Consider the following 27,597-nt stretch of genomic DNA (forward strand, 5'->3'; position numbering starts at 1 on the left):
GATGAGTGGGGGGGAGTTGGAGCTTGAAGTGCGGGGGTGTGACGGTTGGGGCGAGTCAAAGCGAGCGAAGAAGCAGTTAAGCTCCTCTGCCAGCGATGCACTCGGGTCTACAGAGGTCGTGCTGCTGCCACGGAAGTTGGTGATGCTCCGTAGACCCTGCCACACCTCCCGTGGCCTGTTACTGGCAAGGTGGGCCTCCAGCCTCCCCTTGTAGGTTGCCTTGGCTAGCTTGATGCCTTTCCTCAGGTCAGCACGAGCCACCCTGTACTGGGCTTTGTCGCCTGACCTGAAGGCAGCGTCACGGGCCTTGAGGAGAGAGCGAACCCTGCTGGACATCCAGGGCTTCGCATTTGTAAAGGTCCGTATAGTCTTATGTTGGGACACATTTTCCATGCAGAACTTGATGTAGTCCAGTACACAATGCGTGTAGACATCAAGGTCCTGATGATCAAAGAGGTCCCAGTTTGTGTCATGAAAGCAGTCCTCTAATTCACTCATGGCGTCGTCACGCCAGGTTTTCACAGTCTGCAAACACTAATAAAAAGTAAAAAGGAGCACTGTGAGGGGGAGCTGTTATAATTTATAGTGATAATGGAATGGAACACACTTTGTAAATACAATCCTAAAAAAATTGGGCAAATTTTTCACATAGCTTTAAAACACCATTGTTCATACCATCCCCAGAGTGCAGGCCTGGTGTAAAGAATAAATGGAACATTAAAATATAGTATGGAAGAAACTAAACGTCCTTGGACTCAGTGTATTGACCTTGTAAAATTACATATTAATATTACAAGCACCACAGGACTGACACCTTATGAAGTTCTTTTTGGCAGACCATGTAGATTACCTTATTTTTCCACACAGTGGGAAATTGATAATGAGGCCAACCTAGTCGATTACATGCGGAAAACTTTAGAGAAAAGAAATGAATTGACATTGCCAGAAAGCGATTGTACTTCTCTTCAACAGGACGAACAGGTCGTTCCGGGAGACTGGGTTCTGATCCGAAGCCTAAAAAGGAAACACTGGAATTCTCCGAAGTGGGAAGGCCCTCACCAAGTTCTGCTGACGACACCAACTGCAGTAAAGATTGCAGCACGAAACACCTGGATCCACCTTGCGCATTGTAAGAAAGGTCATCTCAACCGAGACACCCGACAAGGGAAAGGTAGGCAAGTCTGGTGACTAGGTGGGAGCAGATCAATAGGATCTGAAAACATTTTAGGCCAGTGAAGAACTAAAGCCAACCTACCCTATTAGGGGTCTCTCGGTCGACATGACTATCGGGTGGAAAAAAATTGTGGTTTTGTGTGGTGCAGTTTTCGTTACAGTGAAAGCTTTGCATACATCAATAGAGGACAAGAAGCAAACAGAGGACAAGAAGCAAACCTTCCCGTGGTGTCCTCCGTTAATCTGACAAATGACAGAGACCAATTGCTTCAACACGCGAATATGCCAAAAACTAGGGTGGTAAAAGGATAGACCCTCGACCCTTACCATGAAGTCCTTAAAAATCTGCACTTTCAACGCAGAGGGCATGTCCCAGGACAAATCTATATTTTTGTCATAACTGGATGTGGACTTTTTGTGCCTTCAAGAGACACACAAAAGTGGCGCACCTCCTACTATACCCGGAATGACTCTGATTGTCAGCCATCCCAGCCAAACCCATGGCAGTGCTATTTATGCCAGAGACTCGTCCACCATCTCGCAAAGTAGAGACTGCACACAAAATGGGATTGAAATACTGAAGGCGGACACCGAAAAAATTTCCATCATTTCGGTCTACAAGCCACCGCCAATAAGATTTCAATAGCCTGACAACTTTGATTTTGGAGACAAAGTGCTATTAGTGGCTGGCGATTTCAATAGCCATAATACTCTATGGGGCTACGACCATACCAACAACGATGGCGGAGCAGTAGAGGAGTGGGCACTTAATAACGACCTGACTTTACTCCACAACGCTAAGGATAAACCATCCTTCCTTAGCGCTAGATGGAAACGGGGCTATAATCCCGATCTAGTGTTCACATCTGCACTACATCACAACAACTTTGAAAAAACTGTAATCGACCCCATTCCAAGGTCACAACACAGGCCAATATTGATTGAGGTTAGACCCGTTCTGAGACCACGTGTGACTAACAAACCAATGCCACGCTTCAACTTCCGAAGAGCAAACTGGGAAGATTTTACTGCCGGGCTTGATGATAAAGTGAGGAATATACCACCAACGCCTCAAAATTACGACGCCTTTCGCAATCTCGTATGGGAGTGTGCAAAACACCACATCCCCAGAGGATGCAGGAAGGAATACATCCCAGGCCTGAACAGCAAAAGCCGTGATGTATATAATGAATACGTGAATGCGTACAACATCGATCCTTTTGGCGCCGATACAATCGAGCTCGGCGAAGCTCTCATGGCTTTGGTTAATGATCAGAGGAAGGAGCGATGGAGAGAGACGATTGAAAGTACGGATCTGACTCACAACAGCAAGAAGGCGTGGAGCACAATCCGAAAACTCGACTGTGACAAACAACCCGTGAAACGCACAGCGGCCGTTACACCTAACCAGGTTGCAAACCAGCTCTTGGTAAATGGAAAGCCGCTAAACAAAGAACGGGGATGCTTGCAGAAGATGAAGAGCGAAATGGCACGTCTCATGAACACCTGTGATGACAGCTTTGAGCCCTTCCGAATAGAAGAACTAAACTCTGCTATAAAGCAAATTAAGCCAGGCAAAGCAGCAGGACTTGATGGGATCCACCCAGAGCTAGTTAAAAACTTTGGAGGAACAGCTAGATCCTGGATTCTTGCCCTGTTCAACTCGTGTGCAACATCTCACACGATCCCAAAGCTATGGCGAAAATCAAGGGTAGTAGCCTTGCTTAAACCAGAGAAACCCCCCGAAGATCCAAAAAGCTATCGACCTATATCTCTGCTTTGTATATTATACAAAGTGTACGAGAGATTGATACTGGAACGAATGGCTCCCTCAGTCGAAGATCAGCTGATCTCAGATCAAGCTGGTTTTCGACAGGGAAAATCATGCTGTGGACAAGTCCTGAATCTAACACAGTTTATAGAAGATGGATTTGAGGCCAAGAAGATCACTGGCGCTGTATTTGTTGATCTGTCCGCCGCTTATGATACGGTTAATCATAGGTCACTGCTGATGAAGCTGGCGAAGACGATAAACAACTCACATATCGTCCGGATAGTTGAGTGTCTCCTATCTAACCGTAGATTCTTTGTTGAGATGGACGGAAGGAAGAGCCGTTGGAGGAGCCAGAAGAACGGCTTACCTCAGGGCTCTGTTCTTTCTCCAATACTCTTCAACATCTACACCAACGACCAACCTGCCTTCAATAATATCAGAAGATTTCTATACGCTGATGACTTGTGTTTAGCAACACAGTCAGATAGCTTCGATACCATCAAGCAGAGACTTACGGAAGCTCTCAAGATATTGACTGAGTACTACCTTCGATGGTCACTAAATGCGAACCCAGGAAAAACCCAAGTTTGTTCATTCCATCTGATCAATAAAGAAGCCAACACCACCATGGACATCAGATGGAATGGAAAAGTCTTGAAGAATACTAAGTATCCTGTTTACCTGGGGATAACATTAGACAGGACTCTGTCCTTCAAAGAGCATATCCTTAAACTGAAGAAGAAACTCTCGACCAGAAACAACTTGCTTGGCAAATTAGGCAACTCAAAGTGGGGATCCGATGCTGCCACAATTCGAACAACTGCGCTTGCATGCTGTTACTCAGTCGCAGAGTACTGTGCTCCAGTATGGTCAAGGTCTGCTCATTCCAGCAAAGTAGACCCAGCACTCAGCAGTGCTTGTCGAACCATAACTGGAGCCCTTCGTGCAACCCCATTGCAGCACTTGTATAGGCTAGCGGGAATTGCTCCTCCATCCATTCGACGAGAAGCTCTCACTCGCTCGGAGCGGTACAAGCAGTCTCATGACGAACGCCACCCTCTGCACGACCACAATGAGATCCCTAGCCGACTTACATCCCGCAAGAGTTTCATCAGAGAACAACCTCTCAATCCTACTCAAGCTACAACTTTCCGTCTACAGAGATGGAAAGAAGTTGTCACTGATCATCCTAACCCCGCACTTCCAGAAGTGAGAGAGCAGCTTCCTGTAGGAAGCACACTTACCCGCAAGGACTGGGTAACGCTCAGCCGCGCGAGGTCTGGGGTAGGCAAGACTAAAAACAATCTATTACGCTGGAACATAGCGACAGACGCAAGATGTATATGCGGAGAAGAAGAGACGATGGATCACATCCTGCATCACTGTCCGTCTGGTCCTCACTGTTCCGACGAGGATCTTCGAGATGTCACAGATGACGCCCTCTCCTGGATCAGGCATTACCGCGACAAGATATGAATGAATGAATACATCAATATATACACTGATAGATGATAATAATGAACAGTCAACTACAAATCTTAGATTACCTGATAAAAAGAACTTTACAAAATGCGCTAGGAGCAACAGTATTGCTGACTCTGCGACAATAATTTGTTTACCAACTAATAAAGTGACCACCGTCATTATACCATGGTCCCAAGTTAAATTGAGTGAAGCATCCATTTTCAAAGTAGGACAACATGCATATAGTGCACAAAATTACGGACGTCTGTATACATGGTATTTAACTGCGAGAATTAGAAGATGGGATGGACTGGTAGCAGAAACGGGACAAGATTGGTCTGATTGGACTACTGAAACGTGCAAAAACCCTGCGGAAAAAATTTTAACCCATGTAGCGGTAGGGTATCAGTTAACTATTAACTCGACAAACTGGGGATGCGACAATAATCCATGTGAGGAATTAGATTTAAGACCATATTCGCAAGGGGTAGATCCTTATCATACTATTGTAATCTGTGTATCCACCATTCTAAAGAATCCCGTTGAAGCTATCCATACAAAAGACTTAAAGAATGAAACTTCGATGAATAAACGATCTAAAATGGTGATAAAATTAAAAGAAAAACTTTCTGTAGATGATCACTTTTTGGTTGTTTTAGGAATTACCCAATTAGGAAATAATTGGCTCCTATTAATGGAATCAGCTGCTAAAACAGCAAATTTTAGCTGTGTTTCATGCATGGGTCCGAGACATTACTACGAGTGATTCCAGCAGATCTTCCATCGACATGTCTTTTTGAAGGAATGACGAAAATAACACCTAATGAGGACTGCATTGCATGCAATGATGTGTACCCTGTGACTAAGGCAACAAAAGATAAGCCTATCTTCTCTACTGATGTAGCAGTAGCTGACTTTACTTGTATGAATCTTACAGGAACACAAAATAGAGTGGGAAGCTTATCTCCAACATGGTGTAAGACAACTGTACTCCAAGCAGGTGCACTACTGCCACGCGGTGATGTGCGGTGGTGGTGCGGGGGTACTAAGTTATTTGATTCCTTAACAGACGCAATTGGAACTTGTGCATTGGTGTCACTTCTCTTACCAGTGTCTATTTTTCCATCCACAGCAGGGGATATTCAAAGAGCAATTGAAGCCCACGAATCCCCGATTATTTCTCCAGAAGAAGACTAAGTGCGTCCTGGAGGGATGGTGATATGACCTATTTGGATGCAATTGGCCAACCAAGGGGCAAACCAGATGAGTATAAGTTGGTAAATCAAATCGCAGCGGGGTTCGAATCCATTCTTCTTTGGTGTAAAATAAGCTGAAGATCACAATAACTTCAAGTAACGTTATGTAATCAGTTTGTGTATTTCTAATCATGTTTTTATACACTATTTGTATCAGTGATAATTGCGCACACACACACACTTACGTTGTTGTTTTAACACACACACACAGACACACGCATTATTGCTTTAGCACACACGCGCACAGCTGGAACACACACACACACACACTTACACTTTTCTTTAAGTTTCGATTTCCTTGCTTCAGCGTGAATTCCTGACTGACCTTCATCACGTGCTTTCCTGTCTCCCTGGAGACCGACCCCCATTGTCTGCTAAGATATGAGTTGGCTTTAATAAAAAGGCCGAGCGCGAATAGGAGAGTGAGAGTGCGAGGGATTGAACAAAGCAAGACGCTTGTTTCCTCCTGGCTCGCTCTGCCTATTCGCGAATGGTCAAAAACAAAGCTTTCACTGGTTTGCTCTGGTTTTCTGCCACCTTTAGCAAGTATTTTCAGTCTAAGAAAGGCGTCAGGGCATTTTAAACCTGACATGTGGATCACACCGAATACGAATGTTGATCGAATAAACTACACACACTATAACGTGCAAAGATTGGGGAACTTTATTGAAGAAGGATTTATAGCTATTAAAGAACAATTGGCAGCCACATCACTCATGGCATTTCAAAACCGCATCACGGTTTACATGCTGTTGGCAGAGAGAGGAGGGGTTTGCGCCATGTTTGGGGACCAATTTGTACTTTCATTCCTAACAACACTTCTCCGGAAGGGTCCCTCACAAGAGCCATTGCAGGCTTGCGCACCCTGAACCGTAAGATGAAGGAACACTCAGGTGTGACCACCTCTGCATGGGATGAGTGGTGGAACAAAACATTTGGTAAATATAAAAATTTGGTATTCTATCTAATGATTTCTATAACAATGTTCACCTCAATCCTTGTACTGTGTGGATGTTGTTGTATTCCCTGCATTCGCGCTTTGCTTGTCCGACTCATCTCAACAGCTGTTGCACCGACAAATTCCAAATTACCCGAAATACATCCTTTGATTAATTACTGAGGGGCTAGTGATGAAGGAGACACTGATGACCAAGTTGACGACGACAATTGAATTTACCTAGGAGATGTTTTTCGTTAATCCAAAATAAATAAACGCTCAAATGCATTAATGTTTAAATAAAGAAAAATAGAGGGGTTTATATTTGCTATCCAACGAATGATTTAAAGGAATTAAACCTTTGGGAGCTCCTTTGATGATGATTTTTGGGGCAAATGTAGAATAAAAAGGGGGGAATGTTAGAATAATATTAAGAGGTTATTATACATTTGCCGTGACACAGCTTTATTTTAATACGTAGTGCATATAACATGTTGCAATCTAGTGAAGTAGACTATGCTTGAGTGTTTGCAGTTTGAGTGGAAATGCAGGAGAGAAGCAGACGCAACCAACATCGTGCTGAATCCTGATAAGAGATGTTTGTCGAAGTCTGCTGCAACCACGACGGCACCTATGCTAAAAAATGTCGAGAATAATAAAGAAATTCTTATGAAGTGGCTACAGAGAAATAACATAGGAACAATTATGTTAACAAATGTAATAAAGATAAGTTTAATATCACACTGCACAACATTAACTACACGGTATAGGTTTTGTTGCTAATTTTGGTTCACACATTAACTAACAACTCTGGGAACAGCCACCTGCACCCAGGTTAAGGCGACTCAACAACTTTAAATCAACATGAAAGGAGTGCGGACGTGTGCAGGATCAACAACAGCTGCGACCAGAATAAACATGCCATTGATACTGTTGTGTAAACCTGTATTGTGATGTAACTTGTGATTCTCTATAAAAGGCCCAGGGGGGTGTAGTAAGCTTCAGAGATCCGACCCGATCACTGGGGTATCATCTCTCCTGGCTGCCAGACTCTTGCCCCTTGGTGTCCGTGTCTATTTTGTCTCTGAATTTCCTACTTGGTAAGGGTCGCTCCACCACATTTGATGTGATTCTCCCGTGACATTTCAAAGTTCGGGCTGGATGGTGACTGGATCGAGCGGAGGGAACAGTGACGGCTGGAGGAAGATTGTGCACAGCAACTAGTATTAAAACCCTCATCTCGAGGTCAGCCTCGCTCGATCACCATCCGAATGAACCAGAAGGGACAGCACGGAACACCAGGGGTAAGATAAACTTTGAAAATATATTATGTGTGATTGACGAACCTGACATCTGGAAAAAATCTAAAACAGCTTCTGACTATTGTGGAAAATGAATTGATCATATTAAAAAATGGTTTGACACAAACAAATTATCACTCAACTTAGACAAAACAAAGTTCATTGTTTTTGGCACGAGACCAATCAAACACCAAGTAAAAACAATATAAACGCAACTGAAATAGAAAGAGTGCATGAGAATAAATTCCTTGGAGTAGTAATTGATGCCAAATTATCCTGGAAGTCACATATAGATAATGTAAAAAATAAAATGTCAAAAATTATTGGGATCTTATATAACACCAAGGATGTACTAAATAAGAAGTCTCTATCCACATTATATTGTTCCCTATTATTACCATACCTGACTTATTGTGTGGAAATATGGGGAAATGGCCATAAAACCAACACTCTACCTCTTTTCAAACTGCAAAAAAAGCAATCAGAATTATTAATCGATCAAAATTTAATTAACCCACAAATCCATAATTTATCAAATTAAACACTATGAAATTTTATGATCTTGTTGAATTTAAAATCGTGCAAATAATGTATAAAGTACATAATAATATGATCTGCCGCAATACTCAGAAGCTGTTTGAAATGAGAGAAAGTTGTTACAATTTACGGGGCACAAGTCTGTATAAAAAAACCTAAACCAAGAACAGACATTAGGCTTCGGTGTGTTTCTGTAAAAGGTGTAATTCTGTGGAATGACTTTGAAACGGACCTGAAAAGATGTAAATCACTTATTGTGTTCAAAAATATGTTCAAAAGTAAAGTACAAAAAAACTATATAAACCAAATATAAGTAAGTAAATTGCCTAAAATGTGAAATCTGTATTATGTATAACACTGAGTATAATGTAAATATTTTTATATATTAGATTTTATATGGACGATCTATTGTATTAGATTTAAATTAAGTAAAAATGCACTGAGAACAGGGGGTAGGACTCGATAAGTTCTCTACTTCCTCATACTCCGTATTGAACATGTAGACTGTGCTTATGACATTCCTTCTTCTCTTCTTTCCTTTTAAATCTTTTTACTTATGACGATATTCATTTCTGTTCTGTTTATATGTTCAATAAAATGTTTGCAAAAAAAAAAGTTTCTTTGCCACTTGGGCTTTGAAGTGTTCCATCTGCAGCTAAAGTTCCATTTTCAACTGTTCAGGATTTAGATCTTGCTGATTGAGCGTCTCCCTTGATTCCTTTCTGTGACACACCAGGAATAATAGAAAATCAATGGCCTTCATCAAACGGTGCCAAGAGGAGAAATAGTTGGACTTGTCTGCTCAATGTGTGTTGTATTCATCACCACAGCTTTGACCTCTGGATCACCAACAAGAGATTCTTCCACATCCTCAGGCCTTGTTGGCCAGTTTCTTTCAGGTTCCAGAAGATAATCAGGTCCACGAACCCATGCAGCAGACTTTAAAAAAGACTCAACCTGAGCTCCTGTGGAGGCTATATCCGCAGGGTTTTTAGAAGAATGTGCATATCCCCACTGAGATACACTGGACACCTTGAGTATTTCCGACACTCTGTTTGCAACAAAAATCTTGAATCTTGACGTCTCATTCTTTAAATACTTCAAGACTGAGGTGCTGTCAGTCCAGAATACAGACTCTCCAAGTTCCCTTTGCAGCTCTCTTCTCCAAAGCTTATCCATTCTGCTAGCCACCACCGCGGCAGTCAACTTCATACGGGGAATTGAGACTAGCTTGAAAGGAGCTACCCGTGCCTTACTCATCACAAATGCGCAATGACTTCTTCCACTGCAGTTATGGAGTAACAAGTAGGTCACAGTCCCAAATCCTTTCTCACTCGCATCAGCAAAGTGATGAAGCTGAGCGGTGGTAGCATCACCGAAGTTCACAGGTTTCAGACATCTGCTGACGTGCCAATGTTCCAGGTGGTGGAGATCTTCCAACCAAGTCATCCACTCTCAGACTCCAGGAGGAGGCAAAGAATCATCCCACCATCGACGTCTTTTGCAGAGGTCCTGGAGGATTTCCTTGGCAGACAGAACAATGAGTGCAAGAAAACCAAGAGGATCATATACTGAACTGACGACTGACAAGATCCCTCTTCTTGTGAGCGGCCGATTCTTGTACGTGATTCTAAACTTGAATGAATCCGACTCCACGCACCACTGCATACACAAAGTTCGTTCCACAGGCAAGACATCACTGTCTAAATCCATGTCTTTCACTTCCGTGGCCCTTTCCTCCGAGGGAATAGCAGCAAGGACTGAGCGGCAGTGACTGATCCACTTCATGAGCTTAAAACCACCTTTGGCACACAACTCACTGAGCTCCTTACGAAGGGACAGGGCTTCCTCTTCAGAGGCAGTGGATACCAAACAGTCATCAACATAGAAATGCTGGAGCAGAGTGTTAATCGCCACAGGACTGTAGTGGTTACGGTTGTCCTCAACACACTTGCGAAGAGCGAAACTGGCACAACTTGGAGATAATGTAGCACCAAACAGATGTGCTACCATTCTGTACTCAACAAGTTCCTTTTCGCATTCTCCATCAGGCCCCCACAAGAATGTCAACAGGTCGCAATTTTCAGGCGGCACTCTGACCTGATGAAACATGGCCTCTATGTCTACCATGAGTACCACTGCTTCCTTGCGAAATCTGGTCAAGACACCAACCAGCTGACTCGTGAGATTAGGTCCTTGAAGGAGTTCAGAGTTCAAAGATGTCCCCTGGAATGTGGCGCCACAGTCAAAAATGACGCAGCTTTCTCTTCTTTGGGAGATACACTCCATGATGTCCGCCGCGCCGGATCATCACGTTGTCGTCGTGCGGTGGCAGAGTACCCATACGGGGAAACCAAGAATGATCCAAAAACCCGGCGTCCGAACCGAAACTCTGTTTCGCTCCCGGACCCACACCTCTATGAATAGAGGTGTAGCCATACGAAACTTACTTACTCCATGATGTGGTATATACCACAATCTTCCATCAGAACGTGCCGACTGTTCAGGCGGAACTCTCTCAGCATATCCATTCTTCAGCAACCCAGCCATGAATGTGACATAGTCCAAGCGAAAGACTGGATCTTTAGAAAAGCGTTTTTTGAGACTCAATGCATGTTGTTCTGCAACTGTCTTATTGTATGGCATCTTGAGGTTAACCATTGTCTTATTGGCAAACTAATACTGTAGTGCCCATCGAATCTTGATTGAATCAGAGACTGACTCCATAAAATGTTCATCCTCCTTTGATAATGCATTATGTTCATCTTGTAAAGTTTCAGGAAAATCAACCCTAAACTGTTTCCCCCAAAGCTCATCCAATCTTGCAACTGAAATGTGGTTTACTGTAGCGTGAGATTGCAAACGATATTCCTGCTGGAAATCTCTGAGTGGACCATTCACAGTCCAACCAAGGATGGTCTTGATAGCATAAGGACCCCCATCCACTGCACGAATTATCTCCCAGGGCTCCAATGCCTGAGGTATGTTGGTGCCAATAAGGAGGTCCACATCTGCCTCTACCTCTGGTATCTGTATATGCCTCAGATGAGGCCAGCGTTGGAGGTATTTTTTCCGTGGAATATTTCCCAGGTGAACAGGCATATTCCTTTGTGTGTAAATCTTGGGCAAGTCACAAAAGTTGTTGGATTCCATACCAGCCACTTCCAAGTCAGACAACTTGTAGCTGTCCACAACACTTTCTTGCCCCATCGTTTTGAGAAGAATCCCAAGCTTTCTTCCTGTGAGATTGAGTCGTTTCATGAGTCTTTCGGTGCAAAACGAGGCAGTGCTTCCCGGATCCAAAAACACAGAATTTATCAAAGTTTTGTTACCTCTTTTGGATTTCACTTGGACAGGTAGTATTGATAACACACAGTCCTGTTTACCGGCCCGAGTCAAGCCACTGGACTGAATTGACACCACAGCACCGCCGTCTCTGACACTTTCTGAATCAACATTGGCCTGTGTTGAACTTATTTGTATAGTTTGGGAATAAATATGCAACAATGTTGGGTGCTTCTTTTTGCATACAATACACACCAAACGTCCTTTGCATTCTCTGCTTCTGTGCCCAATGCACAAACAACCAAAGCACATTCCTTTTTCCTTCAAAAAAGACATCTTTTCAACTTGCGTCTTTTTATCCAATAGAAGGCAAACATCCAAAGAATGTCCAGCTCCACAAAACAAGCATGCCTTTAAAGGTAAGTTCTTCTCCATTTTGTTTACAGGCTCCATTTTCTTTTCCTCAGGTGCTATTGTAGTGGCAAAGCTACTCCCTTTAGCCTTGGTACCAGTTAGAAATGTCAGAGCTTTAAACTCTCTTTTTCCTGTTGCAGGTAAATCTTGTATATCTCCAAAGTGAGGGTCACTTGCAATCTTAACTTGCTTCTCCACAAACTCCACATTGTCATGAAATGTGGCTCTCCCAGGGTACGTTTCTTGCAGATGGCAGACCACACTTCTCCACTTATCTCTAAACTTGTAAGGCAGTTTTTTAACCGTAATTTACATATTGGTGGGCACATATAGGTCACCTACAGAATCTCCCATTGAATTACAGCATTCATGTAGCAATAAACTGTAGGCCTGCAATGCCTTGAGATTTTCTCCCTTTATCAAAGGCCATGAAAGTACCTTGTCCATGTATACAGAAGCTACTTTAAACGGATCTCCAAAATGCTCTTGTAGCAAAGCCTTCGCCTTAATGAATCCACGAGAAGGTGGCAGATGTTGACAGCTTCGGGCCAGATCCAGGGACTGGCCTCTGGTATATTGCTCAAGGTAGTACAAACAGTCCTTGTGATTAGGAGTTCTTTCCTCGATGTTGTGTTCAAAGGCTCTTATGAAACTTAGGTATTGTAATGGATCTCCATCAAAAACTTGCAAATCTCATTTGGGTAACAGCAAAAATGATTGTTGTTTGACAAGTGAAGAGGTAATTTCATTTTGCTTCTCCAGTACTATAAGCAAACGATCAGATGTACTATCGGTTGTTGGTGAAGCTTGGTCACACTGCATTGTTGGAATAGTTTCATGTTGTACACCTGCTGGTAGTGATGACAGACCGGCCCCAGTTAAGACAGAATGAAGCTCCGGTTGAGGATACACTTTGGGTCTGACAGCAGCACGTCCTGTTGAAATTGTTGTCCCTGATGGCTGAGTAGTAGATGTAGGCACAAATGAAGCAGCATCCACTTTTAACTGTATGCCTTTATCACCTTTCAAATCAGAGTTAATTCCATTAAATTTTGTAGAAATGTGAGAGCCTTCTGAAGCCTTATACACAATCACTCGGGCCATAGACGCTGCTAATTCCATGTCCAATTCCAACACCTCCATTTTTCTCCTGAGTTGTTCCTCTTGCTCTTGAATTGCATGTTTTTGTCTCAATAATTCCTGATGGGCGAGAAGAGCGGCAGTGTCGGCCTCTGCTCTTAAACGGGCTGAAGAGTTACTAGAAGCAACAGATTTACTCACAAGGGAACTGCGCCTTTTTTGCCTTTCACGACACACGTTAGAAATACTGTCGCTTGGTCCAACGCCAAAGCACCATTAAGATTACATGCCTGGTCATTTGAATTTCATTGTGCAAATGGATCACATGTGGGTCCAACAGCGCCCTCTGTTGGAACTTGAATCAACTTTGGCAACTCTAAAAGCCATTTATTTGCCTCCTCCCTAAAGACTGATTTATGCTCTACAACACTGGTAAACCGAGCATTCTGCTTTTCTTGTTCTTCATCAGGAACCATTGCTATAACATAATCATGAAGCTGACTTGCCTCATTGAACAAACTTGACACATTCTCAAGGCATGATCGAACACTTTCAGCATTTTTCATTCGCTCTGTTTTCTCTGACATTGCTTTTGATTATCTTTACCTTTGCTCTTCTTTCATCTTGAAGCCTTTCCAGTTTGTATTCAAACGCTTTGACTGTAAGTTTAGGTTGCCTTTTGACATCCATTTCGTTCACTTTTGAGCCACTTCCATCCATTTGTTGTTCATAAAATGTTCAAAATTCACAGCAAAATGGGATGTTCCACTTCAGACACACTTGTCCTTTTTCTTTTTTCTTTTTTTCCTTAAGGTGCAACCACCTGTCCTTTTTCTTGTTTTTTTTTTTGTTAATTAGCTGACAACAGGAACAAAACTCCGTGCTTCAGTAACGGCGGCTACACCGTTATAGAATTCCAAAAGGTGTGTATTGACACAAAATCCACAAAGAATGGTCACGAAAACACTCCACCTTTCAACAGAGTCGACCTAAACAAGGTGAAGCCATGCGCAGCGCAGCACAGCAGCAGATTTATGAATGAATGTGAGCTTTACGAGCGATCCTTTTGCGTTCCAGTTTATCTTCATTTTCAACTTTGAAAACAATCTTGATCATCCAGAGCTGTCCAAAATTCCATTCAAATATACGCTTCAATAAAGCAGTTCTTAAACCTTTTGCTGACAAATTGTTGTGGCATCCAACTTAAATTACGCCACGGCAGGCTATGACAAGGGGGGTGGAAATATTGATGACGCGCATCCCAACTGGTGACTGTCTATAGAGGCGCATCCATCGCGCAGGCAAATGACAGGCACTTACTTGTCATTCATTGTCGCTCTCTTTGGATTATCAGCTCTCTCTCTCCTTTTCTCCGCAACAAGAGTTGGACGACGTTCGTCGGTTGTTTTACTCTCAAGTCCAGTACACGTTGCGCTCACAGTTGATGATTTTTACACTGAATTGTACGGTCAGCAAAAGCTTTCTTCCCCTCGCACACCCCAACCCCACGATCCAAACCAAACAATAACTACCCACAGGTGAGTGCACCTACTAATAAGAGAAGACCACTCTCCCCCTGTGACACCACCAATCACCATGAAAGTGCAGTGTGTGCACGCTTGGTGCGTGCACAACACACGAGCATGCATCACAACAAAGGAAAACCACCAAACACTGTACGGCTCCTACAGTAGCAGGGTCATGGACGTCGATGAATTGGCAAAAGACATTAAAGACCTTGACCAAGACATTGACTTTACCCGTGCAGAAAAGTATAGGCATCAGCAGGAGTCTGGCATCAGATACTTTCACCTTCCAAGATTCCAAAGAACAAAAAACTTCTTCTGTTAGTTGTCTGTCTAGCTGGATGGAGCAGCCATACAGTCAGCTAGTGAGGACAGAACAACTATCATCTGAGATTACTTGCTAAAGATTAACATGAATTGTGAAGAGAGGTTCTTTATAAAATGGTGGTGGTGGGTTTAACTGAGACAAATACCATGGGGCAAAGTAAGACGCAGTCTTGCTCTTTTCATACATGTTTTTCATGTCAGAAAGAGTTTTAAAAAGCCATCATGCCAAGGAAATACAAAAGGTAGACAACCTTGGGGCTAGACCTCCCTTGAAGAAATGAAAATTGCAGCCGCGGAGGTCAAGAAGTCTTTAAGAGCTATTGACAAGTCAATCCTTCTAAGATTTATGAAGAAATCTGGATGGTCCACCTCCAGAAGATAATGAGGAAGAGCCAGATCCTGAAGATGATCAAGTGGTAGATGAACCATCCACTGCAGATAAGTCACCCCATACTAATTCATGCACTTCCTTGGCAGCTGACACGGATGCGCGACATATGACCATTCGGATATGTATCTCTTATCATTGCACTTCCTATATGTCCCCCCCCCCAAAAAAACACACAGAGACGTGTGATGACAGCCATCCTGGAGGAACCACACCTAGAGTGCAACAGTTCATCTCTCAATGCAACCTTCAGGGCTGAAATCTAGAATAGGTCTTCTTATAGAGTGAGAGATGTCCTAGATTGATTGGTTCTACGACTCATTTCTGAGTCACAGGATGTTGTACTTGTTTTAGTTTGCTCTTTTTGGAGATCATAAAGGCTCGCAGGATCCTGAGTTCTTACCTCAACTGTGAAATAGTTCTTTTTCTTGTTTGAATGGTAAATAAAAACCATTTTTAATGAGATTTTGTTGTATTTGTTTTTGTTCAGAGTTACTGTCAAATGTTTAGGGAATAATGGTCTTCATTGAATAGCCTCCATGATTTTTTAAAAATGATTCTAACATTATTTCCAGAATCGACGGTTGTCTAAGTAGTGGTCAGGATTCTGACTTCTACAACAGGCGTTGTTCGGCTTGATTCAGCGTAAAAAATGTAAGTGATCACCCCCTTGAAATCTGGTCAGTGTCTTAGTTTATCCCGTAGCTGGCGTGAAATGGGACACTTTACCACTTTTTTTTTTAAACAATCATATTTTCAATGTCTTCGGTCCTGCATATATTCTGACAATTTCCATTTTAGCAAAATCCTAAATTAATGGAAATGTGTTAATTTCAGTGATACATCACTTTAGCTAGAGATAAAAATTTAAAAAATGTCTCGCATTACCTCACTCTCCTCTATATTATTAATCAGGAAATTCAAAGCAAACGGGCATAGAAAACACACTGCCCAAAGCACACCACTCACATCTCTCTAAACAGCCATGTGATTGGCTGAGGCTGATTGGCTCCCAAGACGCCATTGCTGTAATCTTTTTGTGTTATTTTTATTTCTTTTGGGGTTATGAATGGCATGAGAGATACATGTTTTGTGTTACTTTTATTTTTTTGTTTCAATGTTTGCTTGTATGCTGAGATATTTTTGGTTTTGATTTTTTTTTTTTTTACTTGAAACCGTGACTCGAAGGAGTGTAGTGACTAGTGAAATCCCTCCCCTGACGTTGTCGATGAGATGTGTTGCCATGACATCTCTCATTGGTCTGAGGTGATGCTACTGGCAGTGATCCCTTATTCGCATGAGTGCTGACTTGTGTGAGCTAGCATGTGCAACCTAGTTTGCGCGAGCTAGCATGCGCGAGCTAGCATGAGCGAACTAGATGTGCGAGCTAGCATGCGCCTCGGAGTGCGGCGCGCCCTGTATAAGTATTAAATACCTCAACTGGTGATGTGCCCTTTGGTACAGCGCGCCTTTTGGCCGTAAAAATACGGTAATAAGAACAAATACATTTCTTTGGATTCTCTACATGTTCCAATCCTTACCAGCAGAGGCCCCACTAACACAGTTTACGAAATGGGATAGAACAATCTCAAGATTGATTTGGGGAGGAAAACATCCCAGAGTGAGGTATGCAACTTTACAATTAACAAAAGAACAAATTTCAGCTACACAGACAGGTCAGGGTTTTGAGTTGGCCTTCACGCGATCCGCATTTACTACCGGCCACACACGACCACAGATTTAGACACTGGAGCGACCTCGGTATAACCTCCCTTTGTGGGATATTTTCTAGGGGACAAATGGCAAGCTTCCAAACACTCTCTCTAAAGTAAAGTCTCGCTAAAGATTTTTTTAGGTATTTACAGCTCCGTCATTATTCAAGGCCCTCAGCTGGATGCCCCTCCCAGGCTGATTCAATATTTTATGGATGTGTACAAGGGATCTAAAATGAAAAATACTATTGGTCCACACTACTCGGCCCTTATCTCACTGGACGATAATGTCCAGTTTCATAGAAAACATCAATGGGAAAGAGACATGAAGTTGGCGATATCTGATGACGTCTGGTTGGACGGATGTAAATCACAAAACTGTATTACCTATTGATTTGCTTGGAGGGATTTTGTTGGAAGAGCTTGGTCAGATACTTTATTACACCTATACGGAAATCAAAATTGTGTTCCATAGATGTCCCGTACTGGAGGCAATGCGGATCCTCCCGGGCAGACCAGGCTCACATATTCTGGTCATGCCCAGGCATTGTCGGTTTCTGGTCAAACGCGATAAAACCAATATCCACTGTGCTGGGTGTCCACCTCAAACTTTCTTTTTTTACATTGTTTCTCGGGTTGATTCCGAACTCTGTAAGTAACCATGATGCTTACCTTTTTCGAATTATGACCGCAGCCTGTAAAAAAGCGATCACTAAGTGCTCAAAACGGCCCCGCCCTTACTGGCACTATTAGTAAGAACTGTCAAAAACATTCACTCCATGGAGATGATGAGATTCACGCTTCGCCTACAACAACACAAGGGGTCAAAGTACTGGAGAAAATGGGACTGTTTTATGAAATCTGAATATGGTAAATAACGGTGACCGACTGGTTAGCACGATGGCCTCACAGTGAGAGACAGCATCGGGCGTGGGTTCGATCCCGGCTCCGGCCATCCTGTGTGGAGTTTGCATGTTCTCCCTGTGCGTGCGTGGGTTTCCTCCGGGTACTCCGGTTTCCTCCCTCATTCCAAAAACATGCATGGCAGGCCGATTGAACACTCTAAATTGCCCCTAGGTATGAGTGTGAGCGCGGAAGGTTGTTCGTCTCCGTGTGCCCTGCAGATGCAAGATGGCGGCGCGCATGGACGCAGCGGCTAACAGCTCCCCCTCACAGTGCTCCTTTTTACTTTTTATTAGTGTTTGCTTGCTCTTATTGGCATCAACTGAGGCACAACATCGATATACCCGCCAAGACATCGTGAACATTGGATATCGATGCGAAATAACCATCACAGAGGAATTTTGCTATGATCGCAAAATTCCGAACGAACTGGCGAGGCTGCCCGGCTCACCATGGCTGGTCATCGGGGCCGGGAGGCGGCGCAGGCGACGCAGAGAGAGGAAGCAGAAGCGAGGCTGCAGGTCCGGTGTCTTGCAACGGCTGCGACGGCAGCCCCATAGGCAACCACTACCGAGTCTGCACCTCACCAACGCCAGATCCGTGGTCCACAAAATCGACGACCTGGGATTACAAATCCTGGGAAACCGCTATGTGCGCGATAGCAGTGTGATCGTCGTCACGGAAACCTGGCTGCACGCAGACGTCCCCGACGCTAGCATCCAGCTGGCCGGGCGCTCGCTACATCGCGCGGATCGGACGAGGGACACCGGTAAGAGGAGGGGCGGGGGGCTCTGTGTTTACGTGCATGAGAACTGGTGCGGCGATAGCACGATCGTCGAGAAGCACTCTTCCCCCGACATCGAGTTCATGTCCGTTAAATGCCGGCCTTATTTTCTCCCGAGGGAGCTAACGGTAGTGATTATCACAGCTGTTTACATCCCTCCCGACGCTAGCACTAGCACGGCGCTCTCGCTACTCGCGTGCGTCATCAATAAACATCAGCGGGCCCACCCTGATGGCGTTCACGTAGTAGCGGGAGACTTTAATAAGGCCAATTTAAAGACTGTACTCCCAGAGTTTCACCAGCATGTCAAGTGCCCAACGAGGGGAGACAACTCTCTCGACCATGTGTACTCGAACATCAAGCACGCATACAGAGCCCTCCCACTCGCCCCTCTCGGCCAGTCAGACCACCTGTCCTTGCAGCTCGCACCTGCGTACACCCCTCTCAGGCGCAGATTCAGGCCTACCACAAAGACTGTGAAAACCTGGCGTGACGACGCCATGAGTGAATTACAGGACTGCTTTCATGACACAAACTGGGACCTCTTTGATCATCAGGACCTTGATGTCTACACGCATTGTGTACTGGACTACATCAAGTTCTGCATGGAAACTGTGTCCCAACATAAGACTATACGGACCTTTCCAAATGCGAAGCCCTGGATGTCCAGCAGGGTTCGCTCTCTCCTCAAGGCCCGTGACGCTGCCTTCAGGTCAGGCGACAAAGCCCAGTACAGGGTGGCTCGTGCTGACCTGAGCAAAGGCATCAAGCTAGCCAAGGCAACCCTTGCCAGTAACAGGCCACGGGAGGTGTGGCAGGGTCTACGGAGCATCACCAACTTCCGTGGCAGCAGCACGACCTCTGTAGACCCGAGTGGATCGCTGGCAGAGGAGCTTAACTGCTTCTTCGCTCGCTTTGACTCGCCCCAACCGTCACACCCCCGCACTTCAAGCTCCAACTCCCCCCCACTCATCGTAGAGGAACACGATGTGAGGCGCGCGCTCCTGGCGGTCAACCCCAGGAAAGCTACTGGACCCGACGGAATACCAGGCAAGGTCCTCAGAGCATGTGCCCACCAACTGTCACATGTTTTCTGCAGGATCTTCAACCGCTCCCTGGCTCAGGCAGTCATCCCCTCCTGCTTGAAAACTTCCACCATTATTCCTGTCCCCAAAAAGTCACCAGCCGTCCACCTGAATGACTACCGTCCTGTTGCTCTCACACCAGTCATTATGAAGTGCTTCGAGAGGCTGGTTCTCCAGCACATCAGGGACTGCCTTCCTCCCACTCTGGACCCCTACCAGTTTGCATACCGGGCTAACAGATCCACTGAGGACGCCATCGACACTGCTCTGCATGTTGTGCTGGGCCACCTGGAACGACAGCAGAGCTATGCAAGGATGCTCTTTGTGGACTACAGCTCGGCATTCAACACAATCATCCCAAACATCCTCGTCGCCAAACTGGACACTCTCGGCCTCCCTGCCCTCACACGCATCTGGATTAAGGACTTTCTGACCAACAGACCCCAGACTGTGTTGCTCGGCCCCTACACGTCCTCCACCCTCATGCTGAGCACCGGTTCCCCCCAAGGATGCGTGCTGAGCCCTCTCCTGTACGCCCTCTACACCTACGACTGCAGCCCGGCCCACGGCAACAACACCATCGTCAAGTTTGCTGACGACACGACAGTGGTCGGTCTGATCTCGGAAGGTGACGAGACAGCCTACAGAGAGGAGGTAAAGAGACTGACAACTTGGTGCAAGGACAACAGACTGCACCTTAACTCTGCTAAAACAAAGGAGATTGTCGTCGACTTCAGGAGGAACAAGACGCTGCCGCCCCCCCTCTGCATCGAAGGCGTGTGTGTGGAGAGGGTCCACACGTTCAAGTTCCTGGGAGTACAGATCTCCGATGACCTTTCTTGGAGTCACAACACCACAGCAGTGGTAAAGAAGGTCCGCCAACGTCTGCACTTCCTGAGAGTCCTCAGGAAATTCAACCTGGACAGGAAGCTGCTGCTGGCCTTCTACCACTCGTCCATCGAGAGCCTGCTGACGTACTGTGTCTCCACCTGGTACAGCGGCTGCACTGAGGCGGACAGAGTGAGGCTCCAGAGGACAGTCAAAACAGCGCAAAGGATTATTGGCTGCCCTCTCCCCCCACTGTCGGACATCTACACCGCCCGGTGCCTCAGAAGGGCTCTCAACATCGTCAATGACAATACCCACCCAAACTCACACCTGTTCGACCTGTTGCCCTCTGGCAGGCGCTACAGATGCATCAAATCAAGGACCAATAGACTGAGAAACAGTTTCTTCCGAGAGCCATCTCCATACTGAACTCTCACACACACACGAGACCACCCTAACCTCGCAAAACAGCATTGTGATGTGTTTCTATATGCCCTATTCAGTACTGAATTCCATTGCACTGTCTTCTTTATTTATCTAATTTATATATTTGTCTGTATTATTGTTGTATTGCACTGGAGAGGGGAGCCCTCTAATCTCGTTGCACACTTGAGTACAATGACAATAAAGGGATTTCTATTCTTCTATTCTATTCAATTGGCTGGCAATCAGTTCGTGTGCCCCGCCTATTGCCCGAAGATAGCTGGGATAGGCTCCAGCACCCCCCGCAACCCTAGTGAGGAGAAGCGGTACAGATGATGGATGGATGAACTTGACATTGACTCCACTCTATAACTACCTTTTGTATAATATTTTTCCTTTTGTGACCCTCTGCCCTTTACTTCTTTATTTTTGCAGTTTTCTTTTTACTTAGTTTGTTTTTGTTTTACTGCTGTGTATTTCAGAAACCTCTATTAAAAAAATATAAGTATATATAATATAGTGTAAAAAAAAACAAAAAAAAAACTATCCACAAACACAAACAAGGCATGCATGCGCACACGCACATGCAGTTGTGTATATCGGTTCAGTAGTTCAAAAGTTGTGTTGGGCAAACTAATTATTTTGCTATCAAAAGCCCCTTTTTGTGGTTTTGTTCATGTTGTTTTGTAAAAGGAAATAATTATTTAGATGTTTGAGCTGTCAAAATTGTGCTTGAAATGCATGCTTTAACGAAAAAATAATTTTCTCATTTTTTTCTTCCAGAAATTTGAATTTGGAATAAATTGAGCTATTTTCTAATGCTGATTGCTGAAGAATGGATTTTTTTCCATCTTAAAGAAAAGTGTTGAATGTTTCTTTTGGCATGTGCCATGTTCATATCGCATCAGAACACAATTTTCTGTGGGCCTTGCAAAATCAGTCAAAACCCAGTAAAACGCTGGGATTGAGGGGGTTGCTCCAGTAAAAAGTCTGGAATTAAATGAGTTAAACTCCCATTCAATATAATTTTCTTAGTGTTTATCGGGGTATTTCTACTTTGCTGGTTTTATCCAACAGGGTATGCGACCTTGAGGCTCACAGGTAACTCAATGAGCGAAAGCTCAATGAGTGGAAGAACTCCTCTGCAGCTCTTAGTTTTCAAATTAAGTGTTTTGAGCGAACGTAAGCATAGTCAGATATACAACTAATTAAATGTATGGTTTTAAAGTAGAATTAGCTCGAGTCACCTTTTTAATGGCAGCCAATGGCAGTCCTACAAAGTAACCTGAAAATAACGATTGATATCTACATACATAGGTCACTGATGGTGTAGTGGGACACTCGCCTGAGTTGCCTGCGGGCAGGGTGGGTTCAGTTCCCACTTAGTGACGGTGTCTATGTCTGCCCTGTGACTGGCTGGCGACCAGTTCAGGGTGTAGTGCGCCTTTCGCCCGTAGTCAGTTTGGATAGGGTCCAGCACCCTTCCGCAACCATGTGCAGGATAAGCGGTGTGGATAATGACATGACATGACATCTACATACATGTTTTGAAGATATACAAGTATAGACATGCTTACAATTGTGTATTAGTGTTCAATAACAATCATAAAATTTATTTTTAGGCCTCTTTTGTTCCATCATCTATAAACTTACAATATGTAAGTTGCTTGTGATTTGTTCAAAAGAATGTTACTATATCTCAAGCATTCATCTTTTTTTCCCCAACGTCTTGACCAGCAATAGTGTATTGAAGTACAGTGACTGCTGTAAATCAGAGCAGAGCCACAGTACTAGACTTCGTATAATGGGTGTTGGAAAAACAAACAAGAAAAAAAAGTTACCAAACAATCGTATAACAGTGTGAGTGGCACTGGGGGAAAAGTAGGTTAAGTGTCTTGTGCAAGGACACAATGACACATGACTCGACATAGAGCAGGAATTGAACAGAGGACCCTCTGTTTACTGGACGACACACTCTTACCTCTAAACTAAAGACTAAGACTGAGACTAAAGCCCTCCACAGGGATAACAATATGTTAGTAAGGTATATTAAAATGCGTAGGACCCAAGAACATTTTTTCACCATTTTCTGTCTTTTAGTGAGGCATTTTCTTCCCACTAAATACATGTACCAAATAAACTTTCCAATTTCTTTGTATGAGGCTAATATAAAACTGCAAAATGGCAATACAATTTTTTAATGCGCTGTATAGAATTGTGCTCTGAGAGTTCAGAATTGTGCGCTGCCAGTTCAAGAACAGTGCTCAATTGCAGTTGAAACAGAACATTGCTCATGGCCTTGGAAAAGGGGGAATGCAAAGAGAGTAATAAGACACGATACAGTTTGGCCAAGAAGAAGTAGAATATTTGGACAGACACTTTCTGATCATATAATATAATAATAATAATAATGCCTTTATTAGTCCCACAATGGGGAAATTCGAGATTCGAACCCAGGCCTCCTGGGGAGACTGGGTCCTGAACGTGGCGCCTTAGACCACTCGGCCATCCTGGCATCATCAGCGTAAGATAGTGAGTTCTCACTTGGAAGCTATTGCAAAAACTCCAAATCAACCACAGACAGTGTACCAAAATGCTGACTTTCCTAGAGTATGCCTTGGTATTGCACTGCTTGAATCTGTAACTACAAAATTAAGGCAACCCAGTTGTGAACCATGATTCAAGATGCAGGTCAATCCAACACTTCTGTTGCCTTGCAGTGGCCTGACAGTGCCCAAAACTTTTGAGCTCTCAAAAGTGACCTCCAAAATGTACCCAGATTGGGCAATCTGGACTATTCTCAACCAATGTTGTTGCACCTTACAGTAATCATCTGATTTTGCATGCGCAGTTTTGATACAGGATATGCCAATTGGGATGCAGGACCAAACTCAACAATGTTGAGGCGGGGCTACTTGCCAAGGCTTCGCTGGGGCTACTGCCAAGGCTTCGCTGTCAGGTTTTTACATTCCAAAAAGTATTCTCTGTAAAAATGGGTCATCTTGTCACTTTATACACCTCCTATCAATTGCACACCTTGTACACAAGATGCCCGCAGACGAACTTGTGGCGAGTCCATTGGGGCACTTTGTGCTACCCTTGTTGTAGGTTAAATTTTCTATTTTGGAGGCAATAAAATACAATACAATACAACTTTATTTATACAGCGTATTCCACAACAGCTGGAGTTGTAACAAAGCGCTTTTCATATGGTGTAATATAAATTAGTAGGAAATTAAAACACAAATTAAAACACATGCAATAGATACCAGAAGAACAGCAGAACAGTAACAGTCTCGTGTTGAGTTGAAAGCGACAGAATAAAAAATGTGTCTTCAAATGGGTTTTAAAAGTGGAGAGAGAGGGGCCTAACATTTAATGGGAGGTCATTCCATAGTGAAGGACTGGCAACGGAAAAGGCACGATCCCCCCAGAGACTGCGCTTAGTCCGCAAACTTGAGGCAAGGGCAGATGCATAGGGGTGTAGGAGCTCATAGAGCAGGGGTGGCCAACCCGCGGCTCTCGAGCCGCATGCGGCTCTTTGGCTGATTTCATGCGGCTCTTTAAGCGATATTCTGGCGTAAGGCGTAAGTGTAAACCATGGTCAAACACACCGTAACAACCCCCCCCCCCCAAGAGATTAATTTACCCGACCGCTAGATTCACGAGATCCACCAACTTCAGCAAATACCGCACTATCGCCACATACGGCGCTGTACGGAGCCACTGTCCGACCGCAAACGCCACTATTAGCCACAAATAATGCTCAGAACTGCACCAAACTTCATCAATAGTACACACAGGGTCCCAGCACGTAGTCCGAGCCGTCAAACAGCTGCTAGTTTAGCCTGTTACCTGCACTCGGGGATCCACTCGTCGGGGCGTCAGGAGCTTTCACATGACAAGCTTAAAAAATGCTTGGCTGGCGCTGCCATTCATTTACACTAGGTGGCGCGCTGACCGGGTGAGCCAGTTTGAATTGAAAAGAAGAAGAAGAATAACGTCTGATGTGATGTCAAACGCGCGAGATTATTTGAGTTGTAAATAATTTGTTTCAAGTTCGCTCTCAAAATGGCAGGGAAAAAATGCACAGCCAAACGAAAATATGAAGAAGAGAACAGGACATTTTTAACAGAGTGGGAGAATTTATATTTTTTTGTTGAACGTAATGGCAAGCCATTCTGCCTTATATGTCAGGCATCATTGGCGTCACTTCAACTCAATCCATCCTTACATCGACCAGGAATTTCCAAAAGGGACTGAACTTCGCAAGCAGAGGTTGGTCACTTTGAAAAGTCAGGCAGAAAAGCAGATGCAGTTTTTCAAAAAATTAACAAAACACTCAGAAACCATAACGCTTGCTTCATATCAACTGGCTTGGAACATCGTACAGGCTAAAAAGCCATACAGTGAAGGGGACTTCATAAAAAAATGCCTTAATGACGCTGTTGAAATCTTGTCTCCTGAAGACAACAAACTAAAATGAAGCATATCAGATGTCCAACTCTCGCGCCACACTGTTGAACGCAGAATATCGGACATTAACACTGCTATTGAATCACAGTTGCACTCTGACCTTCAAGCATGTGAGTATTTTAGTGTGGCATTGGATGAGAGCTGTGACATACAAGACAAGCTGTCAGGGTTGAGGAAGATGAGGACCCAAACGCAGGGAAGCCAGGCAGGGGTAACTTAAAGGGCATTTATTAAACAGAAAACCAAGGCAAACAAGGAACTTGGAAAAACTTAACGACAGGAAACCAACTACAGGGAGAGGCGACAGGAACTGGCAACAGGGACAGGCAACCGGGACAAGCGACAGGGACAAGCGACACTTAAAATGGCAATGAACCAACAAGAACTGAAAGCAACCAGGGAACTAAATACACACAACTTGACGAGACAACGAGGAGCACCTGGACAAGACACGGAGGGTTGGAAGGACCGGATTGGTTAACACTAGGGCTTGGGTAAACGAGCACAGGTGGAAACAATAGACAAGACGAGACAAGACAAGACACATGAACAAGGCCAAAACATGAAACCAAATACTAAACCAAAAATAACAAATACAAATCATGACACAAGCCTCAGTTAGCAATTTTTGCACGGTCTATGTCAAACGAAAGTATGATCTAAAAAGAATTCCTTGATATTGTGCCATTAAAAGACAGAACCCGTGGCATAGATGTGAAAGAAACGATGATGGCTGCATTTGCAAAAGCGAACCTGCCCATAGCAAAACTAACTGCAATAGCCACGGATGGAGCGCCGGCCATGATCGGATCCGTGAACGAGCTTGTGGGGCTATGTAAAACTGATCAAACATTTCCCGACTTTTGGAATTTCCATTGCATCATCCACAGGGAGCAACTCGTGTCTAAATCATTAAATTCAGACAACGTCATGAAGCCTGTGATGGAAATCGTGAACTACATCCGCACACACGCGCTTAACCACAGGCAATTCAGGAGTCTCATCGCTGAGCTGGACCAAGGGCTTCCAGGTGACCTGCCGCTGCACTGCACTGTGAGGTGGCTGTCAAAAGACAAAGTGCTCTCTCGCTTCTTTGAGCTTTTGGATGCCGTAAAACTGTTCATGTAAGAGAAGGGCAAGGACTATCCCGAGCTCTCGGACCTCGAGTGGATTATGGATCTGGCATTTTTGGTCGACATGCTGTGTCACTTGGACAGACTGAACCTGACCCTGCAAGGCAAGTTAAAAATGCTGCCTGACCTCGTGCAATGTGTGTTTGCGTTTATCAACAAACTGAAACTGTTCAAGACGCAAATTCAAAAGAAAGATTTAACGCATTTTCCCACTCTGCTAAAAGCCAGTGAACATGTCACCAGTGCCGCCCTGAAAAAGAAAAGAGACAGATATGCAACGCTGATTGAAAACTTGCACGAAAACTTTGTGACCCGGTTCCGTGATCTACAACTGAAAAGACCACTGATTACGTTCCTTGTCGACCCATTTAATGCGGAGATGGACTGTTTGAAAATCCCGCTCGTCACAGATGAGGCTGCGGCGGAGTTGGAGATGATCGATCTTTGTGAGGAGGATCAACTGAAAGCTGTTTTCAGGGAAGGGACCATTGAGTTCTGGAAACGTGTGCCAATGGAAAAATACCCCAACATCAAACGGGCTGTGCTAAAGATCCTGTCGATGTTTGGGTCAACGTACGTCTGCGAGTCTGTGTTTTCCACCCTGAAACATGTGAAATCAAAGCATCGATCTGTTTTGACTGACACTCATGTGAAAGAGTTCCTTCGAGTGGCAACAACGGAATACAAGCCAGATTTGAGGAGGATTGTTCAGGACAAGGAATGCCAGAAGTCCCACTAAGCAGCATATTAAGAGAAAAATGTCATTGAAAATTGTTATATTTTTGTTTGTG

General features: G+C 44.2%; 1 protein-coding gene and 1 pseudogene across 1 annotated transcript in view; one reads left to right on the top strand and one right to left on the bottom strand.

The window, feature by feature from the left end:
- Nucleotides 1-27,597, bottom strand: part of LOC148315981 (zinc finger SWIM domain-containing protein 8-like) — a 66,878-nt gene that overhangs the window by 19,689 nt on the left and 19,592 nt on the right. The window lies entirely within an intron of this gene.
- LOC148315983 (uncharacterized) lies at nt 5,013-5,745 on the top strand (annotated as a pseudogene).

This window comes from Idiotropiscis lumnitzeri, unplaced genomic scaffold, assembly GCF_059441095.1.
Source record: "Idiotropiscis lumnitzeri isolate Australia: NSW breed Sydney's pygmy pipehorse unplaced genomic scaffold, RoL_Ilum_1.0 HiC_scaffold_27, whole genome shotgun sequence".
NCBI classification, from domain to species: domain Eukaryota; kingdom Metazoa; phylum Chordata; class Actinopteri; order Syngnathiformes; family Syngnathidae; genus Idiotropiscis; species Idiotropiscis lumnitzeri.